This window comes from Polyodon spathula, chromosome 7, assembly GCF_017654505.1.
Source record: "Polyodon spathula isolate WHYD16114869_AA chromosome 7, ASM1765450v1, whole genome shotgun sequence".
NCBI classification, from domain to species: Eukaryota; Metazoa; Chordata; class Actinopteri; order Acipenseriformes; family Polyodontidae; genus Polyodon; species Polyodon spathula.
The window spans coordinates 14738658-14756237 of NC_054540.1; the positions used below are offsets into that span (position 1 = coordinate 14738658).

The 17580-nt window shown below is 34.8% G+C and overlaps 1 protein-coding gene across 8 annotated transcripts in view; it reads left to right on the forward strand.

Moving 5' to 3' along the window:
- LOC121318216 (SH3 and multiple ankyrin repeat domains protein 3-like) overlaps nt 1–17580 on the forward strand; it is a 281025-nt gene that overhangs the window by 193450 nt on the left and 69995 nt on the right. The window lies entirely within an intron of this gene.

Sequence of the window (17580 nt, forward strand, 5' to 3'; positions counted from 1 at the left end):
TCCTGCCGATAAAAAGCATCCCCATAGCATGATGCTGCCACCACCATGCTTCACAGTAGGGATGGTGTTACCTGAGTGATGTGCTGTGTTGTGTTTGCGCCAGACATAACGCTTTGCATTTAGGCCAAATAGTTAAATTTTTGTTTCATCTGACCACAGAATCTTTTGCCACATCTTTTCAGAGTCTCCCACATGCCTTTTTGAAAATTCCAAGCAGGATTTTACATGGGCTTTTTTCAGAAATGGCTTCCTTCTTGCCACTCTTCCATAAAGGTCGGATGTGTGGAGTACTTCAGGTATTGTTGACATATGGACAGTTTCTCCCATCTCAGCCATGGAATGCTGTAGGTCTTTTAGAGTTGTCATTGGCCTCTTGGTGGTGTCTCTGACCAATGCTCTTCTTACCCGGCTGCTCAGTTTGGGAGGACGGCCTGCTCTAAGCAGATTCTGGGTGATGCCGTATACCTTCCACTTCTTAATGATCAACTTGACTGTGCTCCAAGGGATATTCAATGCCTTTGAAATCTTTTTATACCCCTCCCCTGATCTGTGCCTTTCCACAACTTTATCCGTGAGTTGTTTTGAAAGCTTCTTGGTCTTCATGGTAGTATCTTTGCTTTGAATGCACTACCCAACTGTGGGACCTTACAGAGACATGTGTATTTAATCTGAAATCATGTGAACCATTTTTATTGCACATAGATGGACTCCATTTCACTTATTGTGTGAATTCTGAAGGCAATTGGTTGCAGCTGAGCTTATTTAGGAGTGTCATAGCAAAGGGGGGGGGGGGGGGTGAATACTTATCTCATGAAGACTTTTCAGGTTTTTATTTTTATTTTGTTTTTAGTTAATTAGTTAAAGACCCACTGCACCAGGTTTTTCTTAAGGGACATGGATAAGAATACAATAGTTACAACAGTGCAGGGGAGAAAGATCTGAAGCAACATGATGTGTACACAGAATAGAGAAAAGTAAAGTATGTACTGTATTCACTGATAAGAAAGCAACATATTTATCTTCCAATTTGTATGGCAGTCTGGGTTTTGGAAAGGACTCCAGACTGAGCAGATGTAAATCTCTGAGTCCTTGGTAGGACAGCAATTAATATGAGAGAAAGAGGGATTCCCATGAGTCAACCTTTCAGCATGCCTGCCTGTCATTCATAAATAAAAGGCTTGCTACCAGCACTACAGCTTGTGCATGTCAATGAGGACAGGACTGCATCATCAGCAGACTTTTCAGCAACACCTTAAATTATTGTTTTTGGAACCGTGGCTTTTTAAAATGATCCTGCTTATTTACATCTATGGCTAAGTATCAGTTACACTATAGCCTACTCTAAATGCGGCATAGCCCCTCTACAAGGAATAAGCCTTCCATTTAAAATTGGCCCTGCATTCTGAGATAATTTCCATTCAAGGACAGACAGAATTGCTTTGACATTTGAGTTTTATGTGAGTTGTTAAAAGCAAACTAACTGAACAAATACACTCATTCCTATTTCACTGCAGATAGGCTCTGATGCAAACAAGGCTAACTTAAGCTGTGCTGAATCAAATGAATGCTGCCCAAGTCATGTGGCATCTTATTAGACTTGAGACTTGCTTTATTCTCTTTTTATGGCTGGTTTTGGTGATGAATATGATGGATTAAAGCTTATGATATGATTTACAGCATTCAATATTAAAGGTATCTTTATTTATCCTCAGAGCACCACACAAGCATTGTCAATCTGATTTTATGTTTCCGACATCTCCATGCAATCGTGCTTCAAGTATGCCCGAGAGTTGGAGAGATAGTAGTTTAGTCTCTGTGCTCATCTAGTCCTTGTCTGCTCTTTTCGATGCACAATATGGACATAGACAACAATGAGTCAAGGGTCTATTTAAAAAGTCTATTTAAATTCTGAAAAATAAGAATTTACTGTTAAATAAATACAGTTGACATTCTCACCCAAAACAGTTAGAACTGCATTCTGTTTTATCCTGAAGTTAGAATAATTAGCTGTTGCATTTTTGTCCATATTTCTACCAAATGATTCCACAGATTTTACGTTCTGATTGTACAGGCGGTCTGCCTATTCCCATTTTATATATATGTTTTTGAGTCATTGATCTATCAGACTGATTGATTCCCTCTGGCTTTCAGGACAAAAAAAAAATACAAGCAGCATGAAGTTATAAAAAGGACAAGTTGTACAGAAACATATGAGGATTACAATAAATGAGTGCAGCTGTTTTATATGCAAATTCTATTGTTTGCATCAGTTGCTCTGATCCTCTATATTCATGCTCGATAGAGCTTGCTCTAATTCAAGTTCCAGTGTATATAGTGAAGAGACTAAATGAATGTGCGACACCGAATGTGTCAGCAAATTGTAATATAATGTTATTTCAAACTAAAAACAGAATTGTGTTCAAAGATGTTGGAACACTGCCCTGGTCTCCATCTGGATGCACGTCTCATATCTGTCCACCAGCTGCTATATTCCAGTACTACTGGGCAGCAGTTCCGCCTCGAGATCGGTTCCACATGTTCTGATCACAGTTTCCAGCCAGTCTGCACTAATTCGCTTCATCCTCTGTGTTGTTCTGCAAGAAAAGGGCTGTTCACAAATACAATGCTTTGGTCCGTAACCAAGGCAAGGTCTTAGATCCTCTTTAAGCAAATTAAAAAAGAGAAAAAGAAGTTTCACTATAATTTTGTAACATTAATTTGGAAGTAAACACCCCGTAGATACAGTATATCCTGTACTTTTCAATTTGTCTAAATTAGAGAGTTGTTGCCCTTGATTTTCTCATACATCCAATAGCATGGGAAAAAAAAAAACATGAGCGTAATCCCTCCTGTTTCACTAGCCTTTTGCTTCTTTTTGTCTTACAAGGCTGTAGCAGCCAAAGGCAGTGGTGCATTCAACCAATGTTAGAATTACAGCTGCTGTCAATTAACTGGTGTGCAGAATGGGACTTGTAAAGTGTAAACCAGTTAAGGAGAGGCTGGATTAAAGTTATCAAGTTTGGTCTGCTAGAAAGTGAACCACTGTTTTGTCAAAAAAACAAAGAACAACAGAGCTTATCAAAAACACATACTGAGAAAAAGCAAAGTACATTTCAAAGGTTTTGCATTTGTTTTGTGGGGAGTTTACATTTGTAGCTGGGGGTTCAAGACAAATGATTTGAGTATGGTTTGTTACACTGTGGCAGCCAGGCACCTGTCATTAGTATAACGTATTATTTATTATTTTTTTAAATTTTGCTGACTTAACTGTATGTGTCATCTTGGTTTGAGTTTAACAGTCATTAAAAGCACATATTAAAACTTTTCTCAATGACTACAGAATATTTCGGTAGGAAGCCATGTGTTTACTTGCTGTGAGTGGCAATATAACTCATATACAGATGCTCACCATCCTTTAACTATATTATACAATGTACAGGTTTAATAAAATAAAAATCAAACTATAGTTGTTTTTATTCATACTTAGTCTATTGGTATTTTCACTGAAAAGCAGGAAAAGGCTGAACAATACAACAATGCTAAGTGGCTGAGTTACATGGCTGACTGTAGTGTCAATGTCATGAATGACATTTGTGAAAATTGAAGAGCACATTGCACCTGTCATACCTTTTGTTGCATGTTCTATTCCCTGTCAAACAAAATATTTGTATGCAAATATTTAAGGTGGCAATACTTACATTTACAAATATTGTGTTGAGACTGAATCTTCCAAGTCCAACCTGTCAATTTTTATGTTATGTTAAACTATATTACACTATCATTATTTCATACAAAGAAAAATGTAATTCCTTTATAATATTTTCTTTTGTGTCAACCTGATGCGTGTTGTTTTATGATGTTAATACTTTTCTCAGCAAGCCTTCTAACTCTCTGGAGGAGGTAATACAAAGTATAGTGTAGATCTGTATTGGCTAGTAGGTTTTCGTTCTGATAATTACAGTATATGCATCATTTTGTGCAACCAATAGATAGCACTTTTCCTTTTATTTCATGTTGATGGTAACACTAACCTTTCTTGACTGCCAATCCTGGAACTGTAGTATCTTGTTAGGCTTCTGTGGGTTCATACTGAAAGAGGGTGACTCATTTGAATGCTAACACCTGTCAGCCAGTCTGCCAGCCCTCGGTTCTCTATTGGTGTCTACGGGTAAGTGTATGTGTTGGTGATTATCTTTGATAAGTAATCACGAAATGTTTCTGACCTTGCAGATTACATGTGAGAACCTTGGACTATTTACGGAATAAAAATGATGCTCCTGCAATAAACTTAGTGGACTGTACAACTGATTTAAATGTTAGTGAATCTAAATATCTGCCAGTTTTTATAATATATATTTTAATATAGAACTAGACTGGTGACTCACATGCACAATTAGAAGTTTGACTTGCATAGATTACAGTAGGGACCCTGAACAAATACAGTAATTAATATTTAGATGCTGTTTATATCAATTAGATACTGTAAGCCCCTTTCTAGCATCTAGTTACATTTCCAAAAATACTTCACAAAGTTATGTCATTAGCATGACTATAGAGACTCTCCCTTTCCAACAGAGGCTAATCTGCTCAGAAATCAAATATCTTTTGATAGAGTACTGAAATAAAGCTGCCATTAAAGAGCTGCAGCTTAGGAAAGGATTGTCCTGCTTTCTAAATATCAAGCTTTGCAAAAATACCCTGTAGATGAAATTTTCAATTCTAGAGCAAGTCCAGACATTCAGATGTATTATTCATGTTGAAGAATCTTTGTAAACATTGGGAACAGATGTATATGTTAATATTAATGAGATGTACTTGGGGAATTTCCAACATTGAAAACAGTCTGAAGCTGTTCCTTTACAAGAAGGGAGACTTGTTTAATTGGGGTACTAAGACTACAAAAGGTATGTTTCTTTCATCTGACTGGACTTCTGTCTTGCAATAAAACACAACACTGTGCACGTAAAACATATCTTACAGTTTACCTGGGCTCAAAATCCTTTCAATCACCCAGAACTGCAGTGTGTTATTAACATTATAGAATGGTCTCACCAGCAAATTATAGTTGTTGCTGTATTTCTGAATTAATAGTTACTAAAGGATAATTTTATAATCAAAATTATTATAATTTTTTGCAAGAAGCGTTAATTTAACTTAATACAGTGCCTACTCTTAACAGTATTCTTTTATAAATCCCTTAGTAATATAAATTATCAAAAGCCAGTTTTGTCTGTTGCATTTCAAATCCATTTTGAATTAAAAATGATGAAATTACATAGTATTTATTTTTACCTGAACAAGTTTTAAGTGTGTGTACATGCATCCTGTTCCCAAGGAGACAGGGGAGTGACACTGACACCTGAGGTCACTCATAGAATGCCACTGTGTGAGTTAACTCCAGGAAAGATGCATGTACACGGGAGCAAAAAACAGGCCAAAGCCATTGCAAAGCCAGCCTTTGGACGGTTGGAATTAGGATGACTGCGTTTACACTACAAAAAAAAAAAAAAAAAAAAAAACCTCCTAAGAGCTAAGACACATCAAAGATGCTGAAAATTGGCTCAGAATGAGAAAACCTAGGATTTGATCATTCCTGATGCTGCCAGATGTGCCAGTCTGTTAAGCAGTGGTCTCTTGTGCAGCTTAAACATTGTCAGTACAGTGAAACTGAATCACAATCATTGTATTCAGCTTAAACACTTAAAAACATATAAGTTCCTATTTTTTTTTGGTTTTTTGTTAAGTGAAATGTATAACTGTTCATTAAGAAAGGAGACGTTCTGCAAATATTAGGTTGTCCTCAGGTTTTCTAGCCCCTCCACCCCCAGTAGGTGTTTGAAGTATTCTGTGCAACAGGATATATATACAAATTGGTTAAAATTAGCAAACATTTACCGTCTCTTATTCCTATTTTTATGTGATGTAGGAGCATAATTAGCTACCTTGAGGCTGAAAATCCCAAGGACATACAAAAATAATTTGAAAGCACTTTTCAAATATGCAAGGCTTTAATGGTGTGTACTTTTAGTTCTGAACATTGTGGCTTTGGTAGTTAACTATGAAATCACAAATCTATCAATAAAAAAAATGTTGTAGATGATGCTGAGCCCATTATTTGCTGGATTCACAAAATCTGATTCTTTGAAAACTACCAGATTTGTGATTTTCTTCAAACTAATACTGGATAGCAAACCATGTTTAGGGCTTGGGTGAAGTGAGTTTGTCTTGGTTTAAAAAGTCTTGAATACTCAGTGTCTCCATACATTTCAAGACATACTTTACACTGTTGGTTAACTTTCTGCATACACTAACGTGACATTGCTTAACACCTGTAACACCAGGACTTTGTCCATACATATATCATATATTGGAGATCTGAATTTGATAGCTCAGTGCATACTAACCATGGCAATAGCTTTCTAATGCACAAATCCTCCTGTGCGACATTGCAGCAGTTGCTCCAGCCCTTGGCTGGTCTGACTGAAAGCTGTGGCATTTGAAAAGTTAAGGGAACAAAAAACAAAAGTCAATATAAATATTTATAAGTTAATGTAAAATTTGTAACAACAACTTATATATTTTATATAGTTTTTATCAAAATCGACACTTGAAGCCGGGGGGGGGGGGGGGGGGGGGGTGGGGTGGGGGGGCTGGGAGAAATAATTTATTGTTTTAAAAGGCCATTTTTGTTTATTGATAGGTTCATTCAGATTAATGATAAATGGTTTAATTTTGTTTAGTATAGCTGCCGTACCTATCAGAATATAATCCTCTACTTAGACATTCCAATGTAATTTGCATTCAACATGGGGTCTATTAACATTCTCCCTCAAGCCAGCTCATCCTATTACTCACTTGTAACACTGTAATTGCTTTTTTCATACAGCAAAATAAAGTTTCTTGTATTAAAGCAGAATGCAGGCTCTTTGGGGGAATCCCTATGCTTCCTGTTATTCAAATACTAAAAAAGGTACCATAAAATTAATTATTTGACTATCTTCCACCCACGATAAACTCAGTCATACAAAGTACATATCTTGCTTATTCAGGAGAAACAGAAAACAGCAGTCTTCACTTCATTCTGCCCTGTTTTAACACAGCAGTTTTAATCAGACCTGTATTTATACAGTTCTTGATTACTTTTGTAAACACTTCTGCTGCATGTGCAAAAGGTCACAAATAGTCTCTGTCTGAGGCTTCCATCCACACCAACATTAAACATTAAACTTCTTCTTTCTGAGAACTAGATAAATACATGTTTTACAATGAACAGTTGTTATGTAAGGTTATGTAAGTTTTTTATGGTCTAAGCATTCACACCAGACATGGTCACGCAGTTACACTCGTTTGGACCCTTCACTTACATCTGTAACAATGTTTGAGCTGAAAGCATCATTAAACAGCTGCCCTTTGGAGGGATCTATTTAATAGACTTGATCAATGGGGCTAGGGGCTAACGTTTGACACCCTTAATGTAAAAGTGGTTTTAAACTAAAACAGAAGTCAGAGCACCATCTGCTCATGTCTCCGATTTGCAGCAAATGGCACCACTGAGGAGGAACGATTCTCCTGCATGTGATGACTGAAATTGTTTTATGAGAAGCACTCATCATACTGCATTTGAGTTGAATTGACAGTCCAATGAAGAGTAGGCTTGCAGTAGCTACCCACTCTGGACTTCATTACAGTGTGTTTTCAACATTGAACTCAGTCATGTCATTAGAGGATAAGCACCTCTTGACCTTTTTTTTTTTTTTTAGATTTCATTTAGTGCCACAGCTTCTTTCGGAGTTACCTTCAATACCGAAGTTTAAACTGCAAGTCTGACTGCTGGATGAAGAAGATTGCATCCTATAAAATAACAATATGTTACTGGGAACATTAATTGTATTTTGCAAGATAAATCTTTTGCTGTTGAGCAAGTGGGTCTCCTATCTATTATAGAATGGACTGTGACCTATAAAACTAATTTTGTATTAGGTGACTGTCACAAAGAAACTGTTGTGGTGCACTCAAAAGAGTTCAATTCAAAATCACTTCCCACAGTCATAGTGTCTATATGGATATATAATTTTGCATTAGGTGACTGTCACAAAGAAACTGTTGTGGTGCACTCAAAAGAGTTCAATTCAAAATCAGTTCCCACAGTCATAGTGTCTATATGGATATATAATTTTGCATTAGGTGACTGTCACAAAGAAACTGTTGTGGTGCACTCAAAAGAGTTGAATTCAAAATCAGTTCCCACAGTCATAGTGTCTATATGGATACCATTTATTGCTTTACAGTGTCATAGATATGAACAATCATTCTTTCTTTCTTTCTTTCTTTCTTTCTTTCTTTCTTTCTTTCTTTCTTTCTTTCTTCAGCAGCTTGAAATCACAAGAAACCATTATTTTGTCTCTTTTTTGGATACGTTGAATTAATAAATGACTTACAGAAGTGTGATTCTACAGTGTTATACATCCATAAATGGTGATAAAGATGCATGTAATATTTAACTGTTCATATTAATCTCACACTGTTTCTTATTGCAGTAGATAAGAGTTGAGTAGATAAAATGTGACTTGAATAATGTGCTGGTGCATTGTGTGTTTTGAGCTAAATATTTCGCTAAATATTTACATGGTGTCAGGAGGTGAGTGGTGTGGGTAATAATACAATGTCCAAACAACAGTTCCAGTGGACCACAGGTCTGGAGACTTGCAGCTCAGATTCCTCTCTCCCTTTCACATGTGTCTAGATGATTTGTAAAATATTTATTATTTAGACATGTTGTTTTCAATGTACACATTTTCACTGTGGCAAGCCACTTTAATCTATAGTTAATTATTAATAACGTGCACCTTCTTGCATAAATTCATAACATATTTGGCAAACAGAATATATAGGCACAATAATAATAATAATAATAATAATAATAATAATAATAATAATAATAATAATAATAATAATAATAATAATAATAAAGTTATGCCCTGCATAGGGAATATCTTTTCAGTAAAAATGTATTTGCTTTGACATTTTTTTAAGAAGGGCTATCTGAGAGACTTTGTTGGGTATTTCTGATTAAGGAGGGAACTGAAGCTTGACTGCACTTTTGTGATGTGTGACATAAACTTCAAAGTGAGCAGACAAGTGGGAGCAAAATGTATTCTTATATGACATTTCTGTGAAATACCGTCTTTAGTCTGAGCTTTTCAAAAAGGAATTAAATATGTGTAGGAACTCAGCGGGAACCAGCAGAGCTCTGAACATACAAAAAAAAAATCTCCAAACTGAATTATAAAAAGTGGTGTACTGTACTGGATTGTAATCACAATCTAGAATAATATCTAGTTGTTGCACATAAACAAGTAGTGTAATACTGGTCTATGACAATTTATCACCAACAATTCTTCACCAGCAGTTCATCACCAGGTACAATTCATCACCAGCGACCATTCATCACGGAGGGTACATTATCATATCACAGCTGTTTAAAACACTACAGGTGGCACGTTGTCATGACCAGTAACACTCAATGGCAGTACAGTAAACTCTGTTATATTTGATCCTGTAAGATACGATACCCTCTATTAACCGATAGACCCCATGGCATGTGTTATTTACGCATGCTGCTACCAATGGAACGGTGCAGATGGAAACTGATCAATGCAGGTTTTGTGATGGGTCTAAAGCAGTAAATTCAGCTCTTAACAGGACAGAATTGTTGTTGTTGTTGCTGTTTACACACACTTGCAGTGCAAAAAAAAAGTTAATTTTTTATCTGAACTTAGAGTCAAATTGAGCCAAACACAAAAGGAGGAGCACAAGAATATCTCTTCTGACTGATCCTGCAAAGCCACATTGCCATGCTCATAAACAGTATTTTGTGTAATTGTTTAAAAAATGTGAAGCGTTTACCACAGTATGCAGTGATAACAGTCAGAACACTGAACTCAGAGTAGCACTCAATCCAGTGTTATCAATATAAATATGTCTAAGGAGCACCAAATGGAGAGCAACCGACAAATCAGACCAGAGTGTTGTTCTTTACTGTCTGCAAAGCTCTTACCTTTGTTCTGGTCACTTGACAAGCCTCACAGAGCATGCTAGACTGATCAAGTTTCATGAGCAGTAGATTCACCTGTAAGGTGGCAGCAATGGTTCAAAACAGACATTCTGCTGGCTAATAAGGCCAAGTTGAAAGACCATTCAGCCTAAAAATATAGTTCTGATGGCACTGCTGCGCTTTCTAAAGAAATTATATTTTTATACTTTCTTTCTAAGGATTTAAAATGATTCCCCTTATCCATCATTACTGTGAGATGGGTAGCATTACTGGACCACAGTTTGAATAATGCATTAATTAGAATAATGCATTCAGATCTAAATCATGTTTCTCTTGTTTGCTGCTGACATTTTTTCTTCAACTTGCTTTAAGTGGCTGAAGTCCGCAAGTGGTTTGGCAGTTTTCCATTTAGCTGTGATGTAAATGCAATAATGCATTTAAAGGAATATTTGGTATGTTTTTTAACTATTTTTTTATTTTCTTTGCAAATCCCAACACTGTGTTGCTGACCTATACAGTTCTTATACAGACCTATATAGTTCTTACTGCTGTCTATAACATTCAAATTGATGTTCTGGGAATCTGAATATTGACTATTGAGTTACCTTGAAAAGTGTAGCTGGTAAATACATTGTAAGTAAAAATAGAAATAAGTCATGTGCAATTTTCCTTTCAACTCAAAATAAGAAAAACTAAAGAAATTTACAAATATGAAACTTTATTTTCCCATGACTTTCAAGTTGGCACATTAATCAGTTACTCGGAACTGGATGTTTTTCTTATATTCTTAAAAGCTTTCAAAAAGGATTTATGACATAGAATTTTTTTTTCTTTGTTTTCATTATAATTTGACATACAATACTACAACTTTCATTCAAAAGGAAATCTTAATCTGTCTAAGTGCAAAATGTCATTTTAACAGACCAATACCATTAGGACAGGTGTCATAAAATAAAGAGATACAAATTGGGGAAGTAGTGGTTAGAGATATTGACATTTCAATACAGAACCTCTAGGCTGAATGCAAATTGAAGACGTCCAGTATTTAACAAATTGTAAATAATTATTATATTATAATTATTACAAAACCCAGTCATCGTGACAATTATTTAATTAGCTGGGGACTTGGTAAAGCTACTTTATATAGAACGCATACAAGACCACATCCTGAGTCTGTCGTGGGTTATATCCCATGTGCCTGGCTGAAAAGCATTGAATTGCAGATCCCTATTATACTTCTACTAAGCCCTTGAGGAAATCATGATTGATTGTTTGGGTCTGTACCAACCAAGTTAACCACATACAGCTCCTAGAGCATTGCGCACAGCTAACGTAGATAACTTTTGCCTTTTAAAATTAAAATAAATCACCCAACAAAGTAACTCTTTTGTTCCCTCTACAGGGATAAAATTATTAGAATAAAAGATGTACTTGCCAGTGGTAATAATTCTGCTAATTACAAATTGTCGCTCAGCAAATCTATACAAGTAAAGATTGGCCTTCAAGGGAATTGATCCAGTATTGAATAAAATGGTGCATTTGTCAGACAGCTATGGCATTTTTTTATTTTATTTTATCCAGAACAAATCTAATTTCAAGTGCTTAATGACTTTAGTAATTTATTCATATCCCTGGGAAATCGTAAGGTTTTGATTTTCACCCAGACATATTCTTTCCTGCCTGCAGAAGGTTAAAGTGTCTTTGGACTTACAGATTTTTTTTTAATGGTTTGTGCCCACTAGAAGATAAACTCTGAGTTACAGTAATATTCCTCATAGAAGTGAACTGTAATTTTAGACCTTGTGTATAAGGCATACCCAGTGTATTATTGATAATGCAAATGACTTATATAATGATCACCTCAGCAGAAATACCCCAGTATACTACTATATAATACTATGAGCTGATAATACTGGTTAAAAAAACTACGGTAACCATAGAGACAAGAAGATCATGCTTGTTGCATTGTAGTCAGTCTTACGAAGAACTAAGTGCTAATAATATTAAGTGCTAATAATATTAAATAGCAAGGTTCATAGAAAGTAAAATTACGTTCCGATGGTAATGTTACAGTTACATTGTCTTGGTTACCCAGGAAGTAATAGTAAACCACATAATGGAATAGATACTGCAACCATAGAAGTGCCACAAAGCCACAGATCACTAAAAAATGTTTTTAAAATATTACATCCTTATTTATTGATCTTTCTAAAGTATTTGCTGGTCAACTATCCACTATTGATTAAAAAACTACAGGAAATTGGTATAAATGATAAAGCTGCTGGTTACTTTCATAATCAAAACTTATGACTAAAAATCTAAATTTATACAAATGAATAAAGGTGTACCTCAGGGTTCCATTCTTGGACACATTTAGTTTACAATTTTGTCAGTAATTGTTAGCTTTAGAGGTCACATTTAACACTAGTATAACCTGATTAACTTTTATTAAACTCTGATAAAACCAAATTGATGGTATTTATTCAATCTAAAACGCCCTAAACAGAAAACTGGATGTGTCTCTTAAATACCTGGGTTTTTGGGTTGATGATCCCCTGAGCTTCAAAACACACAGACTCTCTTACCAGAAAATATAAAGTTAAGTTGGGTTCCTAGTTTAGATTAAAATCTTGCTTTTCTTTAAAACAAAGAAAAAGTTATAAAGATAAGCATTATGGGGTCATAATCTATCATGCTGATCATCTTGCTTCTCTGCTCTTGTAGAAAGAAGTACTAGTAAGTATTTGTCAACTGTCTTTTTTCCTTCCACCTGTCATACTCAGCCTTGGAAATCACAATATGTTCATATACATGATGTGTCTGACCTGACACTTGAACAGATGTTGTCAGACTGTCTATCACAAAGTAAACTGCATCACATGAACAAGCACACAGATTGAATTTACATGAACTGTTTCATGCTGTGGGAATCACTTCAGAATCACTAAGTATTGGTGATTTTACAGTTTACATTACCAGGAGTTTTATTCTGAACACTCAGTACTGACTGGTGTCATTTGTGACCCAGATCTCTCGTTTGAACCTTATATTACATTTACATCCATTTAAGAAATATCACTAAACTAAGACGCTTCCTTTCCATGTAAAATGCAGAGAGACTGATGCATGCTTTCATAACATCCAGACTGGATTATTGCAATGCTCAGTTTTCTGGTAATCCCAGATAAGTGTTATCTCGACTGCAGCTTGTGCAAAACGCTGCTGCCGGGGTTTTAACAAGAAGTAGAAGATGTGATCACATTATGCTGGTATTGACAGCCCTACATTGGCTTCCTGTAAGGTTTAGGGTCTATTTTAAGGTCATGCTTATTACTTACAATGATTTAAACGGTTTGGCTCCTTCATATTTAAATTATGCTTTAATCCCATATTTACCTAGACGACCACTGCTCTCCCAGGATGTAGGATTGCTTACTGTCCCTAAGGTTTGAACTCAGGGCCCCTGAGTTATGGAATTAACTGACTGTTTCCGTAAGGGAGGCACCAACTGTTGCAGTTTTTAAAAATTACTAGACAATTTATTGTGATGGGCGCTATGTCAAATAAAGATTGATTGATCAATTGATTGATTTGATTGACTGCATCAATGGGACCTTGCATTGACAATTCATAGGTATTTCTTTGAGATCAGTAGTTGTTTAAAATTAAAAGTGTAAAACAGCACCGTTATATAGATAGAAAAGTATATATTTCAGAATATATGTGTCTAGTTGATTATGGCTAGAGTACCACTTCAAAAACAGCTTGAAACATAAATTACAGTGATGATAAAATTTTTTACTCATATTTTATTAAATTTTTTATGGTTTTTTTTATATATTTTTTTAAAATAGACAAAGTCTGTTTTTCCCCATACCTTGTTTCTCCAGTTAAATGTAAAAAGATGACTTTGTGAAGTTTGTCAGCACGTTTTTTTTTTTTGTTGTTGTTTGTTTTTTTTGGGGGGGGGGTTGTATTTTCATGTTCTCGCTTTTTAAAGTTTGAATTCTGTTAATGGTCTGAACCTTCTTGCTTTGGAGTGTTGTTTTAGTTCAAGTGCATTTTTCTACAGTAGTGTGCTTGCACTGAGAGCAGAAAAATGGCTGCACAAGGGTTTATTTCTTGCAATAATGCATTCTGTTACTATGGTAACCTAGAATATAAAGAAATAATACTATAATAATTTTAGGTTGCAACACCAATGTGTTTCAATCAGTTTTGCTGCGTTGTTAATCATATTACAGTATTTACATTTGTAAAACAATAATAATAATAATAATAATAATAATAATAATAATAAATAATAATAATAATAATAATATGTTTTTCTAATATTTGAATCCAAAAGCAATGACTATTTTCCAATAGTACAAGCATCAAATAAAATGGTTTGGGGTTAGCTGGATTTTTTAATATGATTAAAGACAGGTCAAATGATCAAGGGTTGTGATAACTTTCCACATTTAATAGTGTGTTGTTTAAATGTTATTGTTATGCTGTATTACTTAACTTCTCAAATATATACTATTCACTCATCACTAAAGGATTGCCCAACTTAAAAATAAATAAATAAATACAAACGTTTGAAACTGAGATCACCCCGTGCTGTTGTTTTTTTGTAAAAATAAAAGTAGTAATGATTATACTGTACATTAAAAAATCTAAATCATGTAACATGTATATTAACCTTGTTGTTTTCAAAAAATATGCTTCCATTATGAAAAACACTGTTGCCAAGTAGAACACACATTTCATTAATTATTTGCTAATTAATTTCTGGCACGTCCAAAAGATTGACTGCTCATTTAATCAGACCCTTCCTTGGGTAATTCAGTTCCTTGATCAGCCTTATGCCTTTTGACATAAAACTAGGACCTTATAGCAGGTCTATGACCTTACAGCAGGTCACAGCTTTGCATGAATGTTGCTTTAACATGGTCCTTACATCAGTGTGTGAATCGTAATACAATGGAAACAATTAGTGTTTCAGGTAAGTTTAAAGTGTTTGCTGATTTTGATTAGAGTGAAATGAGATATTGACCTACACTAAATTTGAAGCTGGATGTTGAGTACCACCCCAGGGGATTTCATGCAATCAGTATCCAATACCTTCATTATACGTCAGAGATGTATTCCACTATTGCAGTCAAGGCTCTTAATCATTTAAATCATTACAGAGACACTATATAAACTCTTTATAGACCACAATAGGTTTGCACAGAGTTATGTAAAGATGCAATTTTTTTCATATTGCGTAAGATGTAAACTTTTCTTGTACATTTCAGGGATGTTTTATTAAATAAATTGTGTTTCTAACTAAATGTGTCAGGCATAAACTACACACTTTCTGAACACAGTGAATTGGATCTTGCACACCGAATCTATATCTATATCTATATCGTTTCAATCATGATGTGTGTGTTTTGAAGGATAGTGGAAGAACAGACAATCAAATATTTTAATGACCAGCAGATCAGACAAGCACTTATTTCCTGTAAGTCTGGGCATACTGGTCATGTTCTATAATTTAAGTCTTAATTTAGCCTGTTTAAAATTTATTTCAGTGACCTAGGCCTTCCTTTTTACGTTTAGCAAGAATAAGTCTGCAGTTACATATCTTAATATCCCACAGACACATTAATTGAAAGTGTCTGGTTAAATAATGGTGTGAGTGCTTGGTGGTATCCATGACAACAGCTAAGATGTAGAAGCAGTTCTTTAAAAAAAATAAATAAATAAAATTGTTTCCATGTTGTATTTTTTTCACTATTTCTTACATTCCTGTATTATAGAAAAATAAAATAATGCATTTAATATGTCCTTGGTGTCTGGTTCTGGTTTTGATGAAAAAAAAATATTCTCCCTGAATTTTCTAAGATTTCTTTAGGTGCTTCATCTCAGAGGAACGTTCAGTTACATAACTAGAAAATAAGTACGAATTGTTATGACTTATAATGCTGGTGTTTGAGTGTTGTATATGTTTTGGATGCTAATTGTAATCCTGTGTAACGCAGATTTGCTAAAATGTCAGTCAGTGGGTGCCGTTAGTATGTAAAATTTATACTACAAAAACGACTAGCAAAACAATCCATTTGTTTTATGCATTGACAATTAGTGAAAGATAATGTTTTATATTACTGTTATAATATGGATAAGTACTATAATTGCTCCTCAACCCGTAAGAAAAATTGCTTATTTATAACTTTCTCAACTATTTTTCTTGAAATTCTTTGTATGTCTTCTGGTTGTGTTTTTTTTTTTTTAATTTATTCCAAACACTTAAAATATTAACCTGTTTTGGAATTCCCAATACGAGCAGCCAGAGAATTATTCATCAAAGACCAAGAAAACAAAAGCACAGTAAAGACTAGATACCAGCATGGCAGTGGGGACCTCGATGTTCATTTAGCCCACTATGTATTCTGTATAAAAACAAACAAGACGTGACTGAATATTAGTCAGGACTTGTGAGAGGTATCCTTGGCAGTGTAGACTGCTATTTAATTTCAACAGCACCACCTACCGGAGAGGAGAATGAACTGCTGCCTCCAGGAAAATTCTTGCAAAGCATGTCTGGACCGCATTGCCAAGGGTACCACAGTATAAATCTTTTACCTCACCCCACCACGGAAATGTTTAAAGGCAACAGTTAAAATAGATATTGACTTAATTTGGATATTGGTTAATTTGTGATATTTTACTGTGTTTTAAAATGTAAAAACTATTCATTTGAACTATTCATTTGTCGTGGAATCCATATATTATAAAAGTGCATTACGATAAGTTATAATTGCATCTCAGGGTTCACTGTGTTGGTTGATGATGTCACCAGAAACCTTTGAAGCAGTTATAACCTTGTAATTCACTGCAGCCCAACTATTATTCTGTATATAATGGCAACAAATATGTTTTTCAGCAAATACTTCTAGCAGCTGTAATTCAGTGGAACAGCAGGAAGCATCTTAAGATGTCATTGCCCGAAGCTTGGATGTGGAAGTTTTAAATCATTTGATTCTTTACATACATAATCTTGCGTCTGTATCTATCTACTGACGTAACTTTAAAAACAAAATAAAAAAAAAATAATGGAAGGAAGGGAGATGGAATGAATGTATTCCAAACTAACACAAATATATGAATGTGTGTGTTCATTTATATTATCAGTAACTTTGCTGGAAGGTTTTTCAAAGCCACTACTTTTCAAATACACTACTGGGACCAGCTTCCCTGGAATGCATCATGTACATCCAGTACAGTATTGAACAGTATTGTCTATGAGCTGTCATTGTGTAACTTGTTATTTACCCTTTGGAATTTTCAACCAAGCAAATCTAATAAGAGGTACAAGGGCTATTACACAATATGTTTGGGTTTATAAAGCTTTTTTTTTTTTTTGAATGAAATCTTTGCTCCAAGATGTTCAGCAGCAGTAGTTACAGAAATCTGCTGAAATAATTGGAACACATATTTAAAAAGAAAAACATATCTAGACTTAGCTGAAACTGATTTTACAGATATTTACAGAT